Raw genomic sequence first — 13,071 nt, forward strand, 5'->3', positions numbered from 1 at the left:
CAGAGGTACAGAGGTGTTCATTTTCTGTATGACTTTACATATGGAATATCTGTGCTCAGTCGAGCCCTGCCCATAATACTTACAGCTGCAATAATATCTCCAATTATTTTTTTCAGCAAATCCCATTATTGACATTTCAAGTTTAGCCTTTTTTTAATAAAAGGCACAACACTGAATATGACATGTTATTATTTTCAATGCATTCAGTGCTTAAGCTGCATTCTTTTTTCTTTTTTTTTTTTTTTTTTTTCTCCTGGCTTAACTTCTGTGTGAAAACAGTGCTGGATAATTTACATTATTAATACTTTTTTTAATGCTTCTCTGTATGAGGGAAAAGCACCTGGCCTCATCACTTTATGCATAGGCTAAAACCCAATGTGGAAAGCTCATAGTTCCTTTTGTAAAGCTCAAAGACATTAATCTATGTTATGTGTATTCGGATACTTGGGAATCTTTTCTATCTCTCCCCCAGGGCCTTACAGGTCATTTTCCATGTATATCTTAGTGGGACTGTTCAGCACCGTGTCCATTCCATCTACCTCCAACTTCACCTGAAGGGCAAAATCCTTAAGATCTTGACACAATACTGATAAATACATGGAATTATTAAAGTTGCCATCTCAGCAGAATAGGATTGCTGCCGCCTTTGTTCTCAGGGGAATACATATTTCACCCAGTAGCAAGACACCCAACTGCTGCAACAATCAAAACTCTCTGAAATGCCTTTAAGCTAATCATCTTTGAACATAAGCCTTTGTTGTTAAATCAGGGACCTTCTAGATGCAAGGCAGAGAAACCTTTTTTGTTTTTTCTCCACCTTGCACAAAACAGCTTTAAGCCTGTCACCGCTGACAGTAAGGTTCAGTGATCTGTCAACATTCACCCCTGATAAAGACAGTGAGAGAAATCCGTGGCTCTGGAGAGTTCAGTAGAGACCAAACAGTATGTTTGCAAAAGAGCATTTTTATATGTTTTCTTGTGACAGCACTAGTTTAACAGAAAATAGTTGGAGTGTGCCAAAAAAAAAAAAAAAAAAAAAAAAAGGGTAAAAGAGAAAGAAAAGAAAAAAATAGAAAAAAAGACAGAAGTAGTAAGTTAGGCTAGCATGACATGATGGATCTGGGCTATGACAAACAGAATTGGAAAAAAACTTCCCTAGGGACCAACTATAGCAGGTTTGCTGAATTGTATTTCTTGATTTCTTACTGTGCAACAGTGCTTTTTAGTGTTAGATTGACTAGGCTTCAGAATATTTTTAAAATTGTACAAATCAAAATCCATGTAGCTTAAAAATGAAAGATGTAAAAGGTTTAGGAGTTTGATGTATTGAAAGGCATTCTGTATTCCCTCATGTGAGTATTAAATGTACACTTTGTCTGTTTGATGAATTTTAAATCTTTGTGGATTGCAACAAGCACCACAGTAGTTTAGGGGGTATAAACCTTGTCTGAAGGAAAATGGAAAGGATGTGCAGTGGTGAGGCTTCAAACTAAGCTATTCTTCAGTTTTCCTGGTTTTCCTAGGTGCTGCAATCCAATTTATAGTGATCTAAGTAAGAGCATTTGCGGAAAAAAATTTTGAAATATTCTTCTTGGAACCAACTAACCCTGACTACATTAAATGCAGGGAGTTTTCATCTTGTTTTAATTTTAGTGCAATATGAAAAAAACAAGGAGATATTTATGATGAAAGGACAGGCTGAAGGGATCAGAATATTTTGGAATAATAAATGCCTTTATTCAAACCTACTGTCATGTCAAACAAGGGTCTTGCTTGGTGACAAGCAAAGTGAGGACAAAAGGCTTTAGGGGCTTGAAAAATGACATTAGATGACATTGATCTCAAAACCTCTGGTTTCTAGGTACATCAACAGAGAGCTGGCACAGCAGGCCAGCAACACAAGGCGTGTTTTACTGGGTCCTGTCATCCCTCTCAATTCAATTCTGCCTCCTGGTGATGGAAATCTCTCCATCCACCACGGCAGCATTTTCATAACACATTTACAAAGTACTCATGAAAAAACCAAACATTAAGACATGAAATGATAGTTATGAAATCTAAACAAAATATTGTATCTGTGCTTTAATTGGCATGGATTTGGATGTGTGTTTTGTATGTATTTCAACTACAAGGGAAAAGATGGGGCTGTTTGGGAGCGACAGCTGGATTCATAGGAGTAGAGGGTGAGGGTAAAGTAAGATCAGCCCAAGCCTTTCTGTGACTTTGTTCTTTTCAAATCAAAACAAATGGTTCCCATTTCCTTGCTCCTCTTCAAAAGTTACCTTTCCTTTCTGTTCCAATATTTAAATGTTTACCCCAGCTTGAGGTTCTGTTATTAAGTTTTGAATGCTTTGGGGATTTTGAAAAAGAGCTCATGACTGAAAAAGAGTTCTTTTTGAACTCATGACTGAGTTTTCTGACAAAAAAAAAAAATTGTGGTCACATGGGAATCTAATGGTAGGTCCAGGACTGAGCCTGGACAGATATCAAGAGGTGATGAATGCGTACCCGTCACTATGAATATTAACTGATTAGTCTTCAGAGCAATATTGGAAAGGTTTCACTACATTTGTTTCCAATTGGGGAAATCAAAGACATAAATAAAAAGTCAAGAATCAGGTAAAAAGGTAAAGTTACTGTTCCTAGATCCAAGCCATGCAGCCCCTGCAAGGCAATGGGGTTGCTGTCTGCAGCTGAAGGAGCTGCTTTAGTTCAACATCTAATAAGGCATGAAAAAAAATAGATAAATATACCAGCAACAATTTTTTTAGGGACATAAAAAGTTATGTCCTTTCCATGACCTTCCAGCCTGTATCATCAAAGGTCACCTGTGAGACTAGAAGCAAATTCTGGACTCTGTGAGGGGGATAGTGGTGCTGTTGCCAATTGCTTTGACTCGCATTATCAGCCATGGTACTGCCAATCACTCTGCTGATGCCTGTCAGGTTTCCACTGCTGCCAAGCAGAATGTAAAATTGACAGGGAATATTACAGTGCTCGTCAAAAACTGTGAGATACCTCTGCCTTGGGGAGAGCAGGCACCTGTGGTTACAGATAAGGATCAAGGCTTGGGAACACTTCGTTGCTCCCTTTACATTTTTTGAAACTTAATAATTTTAGAAGTGAAGTGCACAGTTCACCCATATTGAGATTCTGATTATGAAATTGATATTTCCACAGATTGAGCTAACATCCAATATGCTTTTCAATGCAAGCCTTAAGCAGAGATGTGAAATAAAATCAAAATGGGACTAAATTTTTGACAGTGGGAACAATACTTGTTAATTCTGTAGTCTAAAGTTTTGAGTGGCTGATCAGTATCTTTTTATAATATGTACTGTGGTCAGTTCCAAAAATCTGTCTACATGTTTCTTTTCTATTTGACATGGTTTCTCCAATTTCAAGAAGTTCTCTTCTACCTATTGTTGTATTCTTGGGTTTTACTGCACAAACCCAGGGTTTGCATTTGCACAGCCACCTAAAGTGTGGTTCATTAATCATCTGTAAAGTGTAGGGTTTCTCAAATGTAATATACACAAAAACTACAGCCAGCTGGACTCCTGGGTTTCCAACAAGACAATGACATGCCAGGAATGCTTTACTATTACAACCTGACACTAGGTTTTCTGCTGAACAGAGAAGACTCATGAATACATTCAAGAGAAGTCAATAGCTTGTGCAGCTATTGAGAATTATTTAATTAAATCTGGAAGCTTTTGAGGAAGCCATAAAAATGAGGTTAATATGTCAGACTAATAAATTCTATATAATTAAGCTCCCCAAATATAGAAATTTCAGCATATGATGCTAAACATATCACAGTAGGGTCATCAATTTATTTAATCTTAACATTGTTGCATTGTCTCCATGAACTTCCATTGGTGTCACAATAAGATTATTATGACAGCACCATTAAGCCCCATTCAAATGAATGGGGAATTAGTGTCATGATGGAAACAGCTGCAGCTAAGAGCTGCTGTCTATGATCAGCAGTTATTTTCAAAAAGTCAGATATTTTGCTATTACAATTATATTTTCTCTTTAAAGATATGTATAGCACAAGGAAGAAACCTGAGTATTCAAGGCACGGTGAAATCCAACACAGCAAAATGCAAACTGTGTGGCTATTTAATTTAATCCAAAAAATCTTCACTAGTCTCTCTCAATTTGTGTATTTTTTCCTGATGTGCGAAGTCTTGACTGAACAGATGTATTGCTAAATTTTGGAACTGTCAGTCGATAACTTGTATGTTGTCAAGAACCTCTGCTTAGTCCTTTGTCCACTTTCCTCTTCCCAGAGGATGGAGAGTAAAAGACTTTTTGTCAATCACAGCAGACACACAAGGGCAGGACTGGGATCATACCAGTGACAAGAAGAAGTGAATTTAATGACTTAGAAGACCGAGTACTCTGAGCTCTTGCTTTTATACTTGTCCACCTTATGCCACCTCAGACTCCATTTGCCTTTCCGTGTGCTGCTCTACCGTGTTGAGAGAACATTTGCACTAAAAGCTCCCATCTCCTAGCATTACATATCACAACTTTTCTTAAATTCTCATGGATTTGATAGCAACTTTAGGATTTGAAACTCTTTAAACAGGTTTTCTCTCACATATTAAACACTGAGATCTCTGCAAATTTGCAAATAAACCTATTTAGATTTGTGGCAATATGTTTCACTTATATTCTGCTGTTTAATAGAAAATGAAAATATTTTATTGATAAAGCCAAAAAGAAAGTTGAGAGCTCTTTATGCAAAGATGCATGTCTGAAGTGTATCTGTCCATATCTAAAAGATGATTCTCCATGCTTTCCAGGGCAGATTTAGTTAAGTCTGCATGTTTCAGGACCAAAGTAAAAGGTTTGAGATATTTAATATTTTTAAGCTCCAGGCTGGGGGTGTCACAGAGTGGCTGTTTGGAAATCCATGTTGGTTTATGTTTAATATATAACTAGCTATTTGAGTGACATCACAGTCTTATGGATTTTTAGTGCTGTTTAAGCAGAATAATTGTTTTTCTTCATCATGAAGACTTCAACTTTTAAATTAAGTACTTGGAAATACTTGGTACCTGTGTGCCAGTTCCCATTCTGTCCTGAAGATTTCAGAGATTACTTTGGTAATACACAGTTTCATGGTAAAACCTTTTTCCCCTCGTGCAAGGGGTTTGCCCTGTCAGTCATCACCTATGTAAATCCTTTCTCACACATCCAACTTGCTGCAGCTCTGCATCCTGCACTTCAAATAGTTCAGATTGCTGAAACTTGGGAGGTCAGTTCAATCATTCCTGCTGTGCTCCTAGGAGAAAACCAGTAACGTGAGACTTCCAGTCCTATCCCAGGGCCTTGGGGAACAACGGCTCCTCTGTGCCAATGGAAAGTGAGCACCTGTTGTAAACAAATTAAATGCTGTTTTGAAAAAAACACAAATATTAATACCTGCCAAAATTGTGCCAATCAAAGGGAACCAGTTGGTGGCAGAAAGTACAATAGAGGATATGTTCTGAGTAGGTATGCTGGGTATCTCTGGTGCAAGCATTCTTTGATGAAAAGGCAGCTTGTTCGGGACACCTAGATTGAATTTCTTGTAAGGCAGCTGCTTTGGAGGATATAAGATATTTCTCTCAGCCACCTGTTTCCTTTTATTGTGTTAGCATTTGAGTTTGTTAGGACAGGCCATGTGAGGAGATAAGGCAGAGTTGCTGTATTTTGTTTAGAAGGGCATACTTGTTCATGCTTTTAAATATTCGTGGAAGGAGTTCAGCAGGGCAGCCCTGTGCGAGTTGAATGTAAAAGCTTCTTTTGTTCCCAGTTTCAGTTATTTGTGGGTTTGTGTCCTTGCTTTGACATTGGAAAAGAGGTAAAATAACTGTATCTTTGCAAACAGTTGCACAACAGAAGGGGAGAGGGAGGGGGGGGAATCTACACTTTACAGTAGAGGAGTATCCACCAATGGTCTTCAGCCCAGCACTGCATCTTGCTCATGTGTTGTGTGGCACTTTATAACAAAACTGATTATTTATCTTCTTATATTTGATGGGTTTTGATAGATTCTGTGAGGATGGTGAGGTCCTGGCACAGGGTGCCCAGAGAAGCTGTGGCTACCCCTGGATCCCTGAAAGTGTCTGAGATCAGGTTGGATGGGGCTTGGAGCAACCTGGGATAGTGGAAGGTGTCCCTGCCATGGAAGGGGGTGGCACTGGATGATCTCTCAGTTTCCTTCCAATCTAAACCATTTTATGATTCTATGATAATTTTCCCCCCAGGCTGCCTTGGTGAATCCTCATTTCAGGTGTCTTGTAAGAGCAGAACAAGTGCTCAGTGTGAGGGCTGGGGTTGGGTCAGTGTGCCAGTGGTTGTGACAAAGGAGCTCAAAATGCTGCAGAAACACCCGTGTAGCTGCAAACAGAAATTCTTCTATTTCTGATAACTTAAGGAGTGTTTAACAATTGCCCCCAGAATGTTAGACAGAGAAGTAATTATATTTCCTTCTTTGTAGGAATATTAGGATACATTACTGAAGTGTTCTGAGGCAAGAGAATTGCTGAGAGTAAAATAACATTCAAACGCCAGTGAAAATAGTCCTGCCATGTACATCACAATTCAGTATACTGGGAGAAGATTAAATGTTAACTATTCATTTAAATGTTGTTCACATTAATTTTTCCAAAACAACAACAAAAAGACCCACCATGACAGTTGGGCATTTAAAAATATGAATGTTACAACATGATTGCAGTTACTTTTATAAGGGTACCTGATCCCTGCCAACTGACACAGTGATGTCTTCTGATTGAATTAATGCTCATTACCTTAAAAAAATATAATCTCCCCCAAATAAACAACTGGAACAGGGAATAATTTATTTTCTCAAATTATTTTTGATGCTTTAAAAATCCTGAAGCCCTTCCCTCCACTGCTTTTGATTCTTGATAAAATCATGCAAACACAGCCAGTTTGATGCTATTTTTTTGTTTACAGTATTGCTGTGTTGTTTTGGTTAACAGAATGAAAAACAGCACAGTTAGACTACAAGTAAAAATGTTTTATTCTTAGTTTGTTTCATCAATAAAAGCTGACATTTTTGCAAGAAAGATGTTATACTATTGGAATTAACTCTTAGTCAATTGTAAATAATTGTATTATATTGGTATGTTATCATGAAGATTAGAAATCATTTCCTACAGAATCATGTTCCTGCTTTCTCAGCACTGTTTCAATTGAAAGGAATTTGAATGAAGTGCATCTCATTACTAACATAAAGTAGATGGAGCTTGAATAATTTTTATATTTATTTTCCATAGATAGCTATTACATTTCTTATCCTATCCATCCAAATTTTATAAAATAAATTGTTTTAATCTGTTTTTTGGAGAGAAGCAATGAATTTGTTTTTGCAGAAGTAATACATCTGAATATATTGTAATATGCATAAAAATCTGTTAACACAGTTATTTATACAAAAAGTGTAGCTGCCTTACCTTTGATTTAATTTACATACTTTATTTGCCTTCTGACAAGTTCTTCCCTTGCCTTTTTTTATTTATGTGCCAAAAATATGTCTTTTCAGATAAGTCAACTAAAACTTTAATGTATTGTATATTTTAAAACTACATAAAATGTTTTATGCATTCCCTAGTTTTTTTTTCCCACAAGCATTTGTTAAAGGTGATGCTATATCAAGATTAGACATGTTTTACCACTGATAACAGTATAATGACATTGTATTTCTTAAATATTATGAGCAAATAGATGTGTTCTATTTTAAAGCCGAAGCTGACATTTAGGTTGAATTATCAGGCATTTAAAAAAAAAAAATAAAATAAAGAAGGAGGAAAAAAAAATCTTTATTACACAAAGGTCAAAACTTTGGCAGCCTTCCTTTTATTTTTTTTTTTCAATATAAGAATTCAGGCCCACACCCTGAGAAAGAATTTGATGCATTTACTTTAAGTATGTGAAAGATGTGAGCGACATAATTATTTTTCCATTCAAATGTGGAAAACAATAAAAGTTTCCCATATGTAGTTCATAGGCTGTAACTCACATCACTCAGCACTAAAGCAATAAGCAATAGAGTGTTGATACAAAGAGCTCCAACTCTGGAAATATCAGCTTAACCCTTGCTGGTCTTTCCCTGCACTTTGCTACTGTAAACATGGTTTGAATTTACATAAGCCACCATTCATATTCTTGCGAGTTCATAATATAAATAATGCAGAAAATCTCATTCACTTCCCTAAATTATGCTAGTCATTACAGATGATTCATGTAAGTATTAATCTCTTGGATGTGGCAGAAAACCAGGGAGGAGAAACTACCTATCATATCATTTGCAGTTAAGAACCTGCTGCGTATCTCTGAGCTTTGCTGGAAACGCTTTGCAGTAATTGGGTGTGCATCTTTCCACTCTCCTGTAATCCAAGTGGCAATACGGGTTTCTCTGTGATTTCCTCCTGCTAGAAAATGCAGTTTGTGGAAAGATGCTAGAGTAACAACACGCCTGGGGGCAGGGTGATGTCCTGCAAGCAAGTTTGAGGAAAGCAGCCACAAATCTCTTTCTTTGTTGCATCAGGATGTGTGATGAAGGGATAGACTGGGAAAACAAGTACTTAAATCATAGAGTCACAGAATCCTAGAATGTCTTGGGTTGGAAGGGACCTTAAAATCCATCCAGTTTCACCCTCTGCCATGGGAAGGGACACCTTCCACTAGATCCGGTTGCTCCAAGCCCCATCCAACCTGGCCTTGAACACTTCCGGGGCTGGGGCTGCCAAAAAGTCAGTATTTGTCTCCTAAGACAATTTTAGTGCAAATTGATTTATGTCCCTGAAGGCTAGCCCTAAAATTGCTGGCTGCCTCTTACGTTGGAAAATCTTGGTACAACAGAGACTCGTATGTGCTCAGAATTAGCTTTATAACTCATTTTTGGGGAGCAGTGGACCAAGAGAAAGGTCACTGACAGTTTCCTTTACATTTCCACAACTTTGGCTTTCTCCTTCATCCCCTTCAATGTGTGATCTTCCTCTGAGATTCTGCACCTTGTCACCTTCCTGAAAAAATAAAGGGCTAAGGGCAAATTATTGAATTTAAACAGTTGAATGTCATAAAAATTATGGGCTGGAGCCATAACCTTGATGTTTGTGAGTGAATTCTTGCAAGATGTTCTCCAGGACAGGGCAAGTAGTGACTGATAGAACAAAACAGTTGTTGAAACCAGGTTCAAAAGGGTGCAGGGAAAGAGGTAGGAGGAGCACCAAGGCACAGCAAGGAGCAAACACATAACTGAACATTTCTCAGCAAAGCTCAGAAAAGTAGAGAAAGACACTAGGAAATATATTGCAGTCATTAGTCATATATATTAGGAGTTGGACATTTATACCTGATGATCATTAATAGTTGATGGATATATATAATACATTGCTGGGCAATTATATTTAAAATGCTTTAAAATATTGCCTTTTTTTTCTTTTTTTTTTTTTTTTCGAGACAGTGGTGCCATGAAAACTTTGGTTTTGCTAGTAGAAAATGCCAACTATGGAGTCATTAAAAGCAGTCTTTAAAGGCACTTTTTGTGCAATAGGTTTGCAATTCTGACCATATTCCAGATTCTTCTTCAGCTCAGGAGTATGCCAGCTTCCAGGGAGAAGGGAAAGATGAACAAAGGTTGGGATTAGAATAAAAAGGTGGAAGCCATACTGCTTTAAATACTCCTGTGAAGAATCAGAAGTGTAAAATAGGAGTTTGGGGGTTGTTGGCATTCATTCTCACAAAAGACTTTCAGGTATGGCACGTTCATGGGTCTGTGTTGCTGCACAGAGAGGACAAAGCTTTACAGGTAGATACCAGCATTGTGCCTAGAAATTTGCATTTCAAAGATCTTGAGTATTTGAATACTCTCAAGGCAGAATAAAGACACTGATTGTAGTTTTTATTTAAGCCAATTCATAATATTTTTCTTGCAATTTCTCATGACACTGCATTCCGACTCAGTTTTGAAAGCCTTAAAATTATTTTTTTTTTGTGTGTGTGAGAGCTTTTAGCTTAATTTTATGGATTATATGGTATTCTTCACTATGAAGTTTTAAAAGATACAAAAGAAAAACCTTGCTCAAATGTAGAAGTTATTTTTGCAGTAACGTATGTCATGATTTTTAAACATTCAGGCCTTTAAACTTTTTTTTTTATAGTGTATGTTCTTGCCAATCCCAGCACAGTTCTACAAAGTAAAATATTTGGCAGTGAATTCATATTAACAGATGGAACAAGAAATTAACACGTTTTTGCTTCGCTAATTCACAGTTCTTTTAATACGCTAATTCTAAATCACCTGTTCTGACTTTGACAGGCTACAGACACCTGTTTGGGGTAATATTCCACAGCTAATTATTACATGAGAAACTCAGTTTCCAACAAAAGGGTTTCTGTGTGAAATTGTCATAGTTAGCAAATTAGTAATACCAACTTTATACAAAAATAGCTTGCAGTTTTTAATTTACATGTGCTTAACCTTGCCTGCAGAACTGGGAGCAGTGGGGTGCAGGGGGCAGCCTCTCCCCAGCACACCAGAGGGTTGGTGCCTCCATCCCTCACCCTCCAGAGCTGGAAAGTTCCTCATGTAATTCCTGGTCCTTGCAGCTGAGTCAGGGATACCAGATCATGAGAAGCATGGTGCTGCTCACCAAAAAACTAAAGAGGGCAAGAAGTTTCTCCCAAGGAGAAAACTTGGAGTAGTTTCCATTTTGCCAGTGTTGGTGTAGTTTTGAGTCAGAGTAAGGAAAGAAAAAAGTATTTTTTTTTATTTTTTAACTGATAGCCCTGCTGCAACATAAAGACATTATAGTGCTGCTACACTTTGAGTTTGTGCTGTTTACCTCTATAAATCTGATACAGCAGTTTAGAACTGAGCTTCAGTGTAGGATGTAATGTTTAAATATTGCCCCAAAAGCTGGCAGTGGATAATTTAATCCTATATCATTGAACGTGTGAGATTTTTTTGGGGTTTTTTTATGTATCTGTGCCTGTCAGAAAAAAATGCATGTTTTGTGGTTGCCTTTTTAGACGTTTATTACACTTCTGTCATAATGAGTCATCATGTTCATATGGGAAAGGGGGGAAGGGAGGGGAGAAGAAGTTATTCCCTGTCATTGCTCTTCTCCTCTGCTCTTTCACTCTTGACACAAAAGAGATGGTGCAGCTTCCAGCCTCTGTCCCAGTTGTGCACCAGTGTGGAGGCCAAGGAGAGTCTGCAGCACTAACAACTTTGTGATAGTGGTGGAAACCCCAAATCTGCCATGGGAATGAGGGGATAAGCAATGATGCTCAGTGCAATAGGATGAGAAAAAGTGTTCACTATGAGAGAAAAGTATAGACACAGTCGCGTCTTACCACAAACGACAACATCTTAAAAAGCACCACTGGTACTGCCATGATCGCTATACTTTTCTTTCTCTATACCCTGAATTCTTTAAACACAAAATTAATCTAAAGTCCTTTGCTTATCTTGCTTTGAACTTTCCTTAATTCATCTCCAACTGCTTTATCAGGAGTTTTTGGATGGTAACTATGCCTTATTGCTTGACTGTAAGGTACAAACTACTCGGTGAATCTCTTTCCTTTGTTCTCTCTGCTTTTGATTCTTCCTTTCTGCTGTCTTTTCCCCACCTTTACATCTACTTCTCCTTTTGTTTTTATAGTGTTGAACTGTCTTGTCAGATAATCTATTGCAAGCTGTGATACAAATCCCACAGCCTTAAAAATATCATTATTATGATAAGCCTAATGAAAAGAATATCGTTCAGAGGGAAAATTCAAAATTATCATTAGTCATCCTTGCTTAGTTGTGCTTCCTTCAGGGATCTGAGGCAGCAGGAGTTTCTAATGAAGCTGGACTCAAACATGTGGCTACTCCTTGCCATTCCTGAGCACCTGGATGCTTTGGAGGGACAGTGCATTTTGTTGCTGACCGGAGTTGTCTTTACTTTTCCTGTTCCCTGAGGAAAATGTGTAGAATCTATCAAATGTTTTTTTTCATGTTTGTGCCTACTCCTGCATGTCTTTCCCCAGGAAAATAAATATACATAGGTCAAGGAATGTTAAACAACCCTGGATAAAAAAAAAAGTACAGGTTTACCAGCTATCCCAATGAAATTATGCAAATACTTATAACAAAAGGAATGTAAGCATCTTATGACATCTCTGTCTGCTGAGTTAAATTAAGTTCATTTACCCTCACTGTGATCATTCTTATCCTTTGGGAAACTGATTAAAATAAAGCTGCCTGGTACCTGGTGTGAGCACAGACTCTGTGACCATGTAACTCCTCTGATTAGTGACAGCAGTTTGATATTCAAACAGTTTTACAGGAATAAGTCAGGAAAAACACCATATAGTGAATAAAAGCCCCTTTAGAGATCGGTATGGGAGTGTAACTATTCTTATAGATCAACCTGTTAAGTCTCAGACTCAGTGCTTAGTATTGTTTGTATGGCTTAAAAAAAATAAAGTAAAATTATCTATTTGCAATAATCTTTCACAGATTGTCAGAGAGACAAGGTAGAATATCTATCGTGCAATTTCCCTTCTGCTTTCTGTAGGACAAAAAATATCCTAATTATTGTATCCCTCTGTGAGCTAAGACACCCCACTAATTTTTAAGTGGACCACAGGTCCTTCCTATCACCAAAACTATACTGAGGGTCTGCAGAAGTTAAGGCTGACACTTGTACTGGGGGGGATCTTTTCAGTTTTTGATGGTATTTGAATGAGTAGCATTTCGTTGCTAATGTCTGTGTCCTTAAATGACTCTTACTTAGTGTATGACAGTAGTTTTCAGTTGTAGTTTCTGCATGCTGCTTTGTAAGACTTTGTTATTGCTTTAATCAGTTTCATTACACCTCGGTGTCTAGATCCTCTCCTTGTCAAAATATCATAGTCAGGCATTAACCATGGAATGATGATATGAATCTTAAGGCAGTAGGATCTGGCATTGATGCCGAGGGATTTCTGCTCTTCCACTTGTGCACTCACACGCTCCTGTCTTTTTCTTTTGGTTTTTTATGCCTGACCTAA

At 37.6% G+C, this 13,071-nt stretch overlaps 1 protein-coding gene across 1 annotated transcript in view; it reads left to right on the top strand.

The window, feature by feature from the left end:
• Positions 1 to 13,071, top strand: part of ARHGAP15 (Rho GTPase activating protein 15) — a 320,977-nt gene that overhangs the window by 81,719 nt on the left and 226,187 nt on the right. The gene's annotated exons all lie outside the window — the stretch shown is intronic.

Source organism: Vidua chalybeata, chromosome 7, assembly GCF_026979565.1.
Source record: "Vidua chalybeata isolate OUT-0048 chromosome 7, bVidCha1 merged haplotype, whole genome shotgun sequence".
Classification (NCBI taxonomy): Eukaryota; Metazoa; Chordata; class Aves; order Passeriformes; family Viduidae; genus Vidua; species Vidua chalybeata.